This window comes from Physella acuta, unplaced genomic scaffold (assembly GCF_028476545.2).
Source record: "Physella acuta isolate Inbredline_101_S28 unplaced genomic scaffold, ASM2847654v3 ptg000700l, whole genome shotgun sequence".
Taxonomy (NCBI): Eukaryota; Metazoa; Mollusca; class Gastropoda; family Physidae; genus Physella; species Physella acuta.
In genome coordinates, this window is record NW_026732219.1 from 239,875 (window position 1) to 244,156 (window position 4,282).

The window sequence follows — 4,282 nt, forward strand, 5'->3', positions numbered from 1 at the left end:
CTGGGTCTTGTGTCCATGCAGCTGTCAGTTGTTTGTATACGCTCTACTCCACCTATTCTTAGTGTTTTTATTTTGTTTAAAGTTGTTTTCCAGTATAATATTTTTTTTTAGTTATGAAAATAAAATAATATCATTATTATGAAACTGGCGAGCCGCATCCTGACATCAAAAGAGCCGCATGAGGCTCGCGAGCCGCAGGTTGCCGACCCCTGGCCTATCACATCTATATATCTAATTCTCTTCTGGGAGACTGTAGAAAACAAGCTGTAAGCGCTCCCTCCTACCCCCCACCCCCTACATGGTCTGGTGAGCTGTGGTTCACGCTAAATGTTTACAAGCACAGCCGGGTTTAATGACGACTATTAGGGGCATATAATTTAGTTTGAAACTATTTTAAACGTAGGGGGGAGGGGGGTTATCGTACTTTAACGAGCTACTTATAGTGTTTTAAAGAAATATTTTCAGTGGCATCGTTGGTACTGTCAAAGTCAGAAACTATGAATTACTGAAAAGTAGAAAAAACAACAACTAGTGTTTTACTTTTAGAAAATAAAAAATATTAAAGTTTCTGTATAAAATTATTTGTTTTAAAACATCGTTTAACATTCTTAATTTTTAATTGGACGATAAATTTAAATAAAAGGCTAGCTGAATTAAACAATTTCATTTTTATATATAAAAAAATTCAGTGTTATCAATGCTATTTTTTTATATTTAGATATTTTTATTTTAGATTTATTTATTTCGTATTATATGAAAGTAATATTACAATTGCAAATCTGTATCAGTCCTAACAAGCCGATGATGCAAACCAATACTAAAGCGAACTTGCATGTAAATTACATGTCTGAGGCGGAAAAAAAAAGTTTGTTCTCTATAATAAACGTATATGCATTTCAATAAAGTATTACATTTGGATAACTAGACGAACCAACCTATTAAAATGATTACTGTTTGTAGAAAAATCACACAACAGATCAGGGGCGGGTAAAGCTTGAACAAGGTTTCAGTTTTTACCTTATCATCTCCCCCCTTCACCAAACCGACACTGATAGTAGTATTTTTTACCTTTTAAAGGTGTGACCTAATACAGTACTATAAATACGGCACTTTAAATATGGCACTGTAGATAATAAATTATAATATATATATATAGAGAGAGAATATATTATAAATACAGTATTACACACACACACATATATATATATATATATATATATATATATATATATATATATATATATATATATATATATATATATATATACGTAAAATGAAAACAAAAACATTGTTTAGAGAAAATAACATTGTACTTTGACATTTTGTAAAATAAAGGCCGGTGTCCAGGACGTTTAAAAAGTTTAATGCATCTAGTTCAGAACCTAGCAATTGATTTATTAATTCATCAGAATTATTTTCAATTCATTAATTTTAAACATTCAAAAAAGACAACTCATAACCACAATCCAAAATATCGTTAAGTAAGTTAATAAATTCATCAATAATTAAAAAAATGCAAACTAGTATTTGTTTTGTGTTTATTAAAATAATTAAAATGTGTATATACAAAGGTTTTAGTGTTAATTTTTTTTTTTATTTATATAGTAACTTTAAAAAAACACAACACCTAGCTTTTTTTAAAACTTAATTCATATAAATTAAAATGTTCGATTTTGATTAAATATGCTTTCTACGTGATTTTCAATTACCATTTTTACCCAAAATCGATCCTGGGTTGGTATTCCATATCTCGGGTCTTTCACGCCCCGCCTCTTTAATCTTATGCCACAGCGATTGCAAAATGAGGGCCTGTTAATGGCTGATCATATAACTTAATACAAGTGTATTGCCCATAACATAACTTAATCGAAGTGTTGTGCCCATTACATAACGTAATAGAAGAGTATGGCAAAACATTTAACTTTTAATAGTAATGTATGGCTGGTCATATAACTTATTATAAGGGTATAAGGGTGGTGTTAGTAATGGTGTTTAAAATGACTTTGGTAATAATGTTGGTTATGGTGTTGAAAACGGCGTTGGAAAAGGAAAAGGCAAAAAATTTCACATAATTCTCCACCAAAATAAATGAAGCCAGTCCCCAAAAACGAAGTCCACGAATCACTAATTTATTCTTTAATTCAAATAAAATCCAAATTCTTCAATGTGTTTTCTTATTATTTGTTTTATATGGGTCGCCCTTTAAAAAACGTCACACTTTTTTGGAGGATTCTATAATCCACTCATATCCACCGCCACACCTCGTCACAAAAACCCAAACCCCTCCTAAAATTACGTCACACCCCAGCATACCCTCCCTCAAAATTGCTATTAAATATTTTTTTAAAACATCGAAACAGTGCCTAGAAGTGAGACGTATTTTATGGATGACTCCAAAACTTTGTAGTCTATGAGTGGCTGCTGTTGATGTAAAGAATTTAATGAAAGTTATGGTCAAGCAAAGTGGTCGGAGTGGTCTAGTGGTAGAGACTGCTAGCCCGTAAGTATCGAGTTCCAAACCGGGTTCAAGTCAGTAGACCGTCCCTGAGTCCACTAAACTCTGATGGGTACCTAACTCACGTTAGAGAAAGTAAAGGCGGCTGGGCATAGTGCTGACTACACTATCTCTTCATATGCCGAGGTCACAGAAACAAGTGAACTCTACTTCACTTGCCCTATAGACCGTCAGGTTTCAAAAGGGAACTTACTTACGGTCAAGCAAAAGATGAAAGAATATTCATTTATCAGAATAAAAAACATTTGAACATTTCCTAATTTGATTGTTAGAAACCTGAAGGTCTCTGTTACAATGAATCAACCTACAGTTGTTGATTGGCCAGTCGGGGGATTAAGTTTGAACGGGACCCTTAATCTGACCCCGGCATTGGCATGTTTTTATATTTTACGGCACTTTTTTCTGTGCCTGAAAGCCTAATGTACGTATACACAGTTACCCTAAATTTCACTATAAATACAGAACTTTAAATGAAGAAAAAATGCGACAATTAAAAATACGGTATTATAAATAAATACGGTACTCTAAATTGGTACTATAAATATGTAATAAATACAATAAGTATTTAGGCTATATAGTAATTGAAAATATTGAATCCCACAAATCATCGAATCTAATAAACACACGACAAGCAACGAATCTAACATGTCGGCTACTACAAGATCGATACTACTGTAACGGCGTTAAATTAATCACTGCAAAGATTGCATACCTTGATAGCGAACTTGTTTTTTTTTTTTAATTAATACTAATAGTTTCGCTGTCTGTCTGTCTATCTGACAAGAACGCTCTGTCTGACAAGAACGCTCTAGAGAAAACACAAGCAATTTAAAAACATGCACAGTAATTCGAAAAACGAAATATGACGTCGACACATTTAGCGTAGAGTAGAACATAATCTCAAACCAGAGAGTGCACACAGTCATATGACGTCATTGATTATCGCGTAAACATTGAAAAAAGCAAATTTTATCTAATCTAAGTAGTTTGCGTGAAGAGTTTCTTTCATAGAATTCTTTGGGTAGGGGCGAAGCCCCACCCCCGTGTAAGAACGTCTGAGCCCACCCCCCCTCCCTAACTCAAAAGAAATTTCTTTATTGATACTCTATAATAAAATTACCGCCTAATTAATGTGTCTAATCTAAAAAGTGGTTTTCTTGCAATGGGACGGTAGACATGTTTTTTTTTGGGGGGGGGGGGGGGGGTGGAGGGGTGGGGGGGGGGTGTGGAGGGGTGGGGGGGAGGGGGGGTGTGTGGGGGGGAGGGGTGTGGGGGTGTGTGGGGGTGGAGGGGTGGGGGGGGTGGGGGGGAGGGGTGGGGGGGTGTGTGGGGGTGGAGGGGTGGGGGGGGGTGGGTTGGTTTCAGTGTTTCTTTCAGACTTTTTCCTCCCCGGAGAGGGGTGGGGGTACTTGAAATTTTCGGGGGCGGGGGTAGAATTTTCTGGGAGGGGGCGGACACTGGAAAAAGTATATAATTATATTTCGTTGAATGGGACGGTAGACATGTTTTTTTTTGGGGGGGGAGGTGGAGGGGGGGTGCAGGGGTGGGGGGTGGGGGGCGGTGTGTGGAGGGGGGCGGTGTGTGGAGGGGGTGGTGTGTGGGGGGGTGGGGGTGGTGTGGGGGGGGTGGGGGTGGTGTGTGTGGGGGTGGGTGTTGGTTTTAGTTTAGAGAAAAGAGACAGCACTATCAGCCTAGCGCCCGTTGTACCCTTCCTCAACGGGCCATTTTTCTCGTCTATAATAATAGTTTCGCTGTCTGTCAAGAACG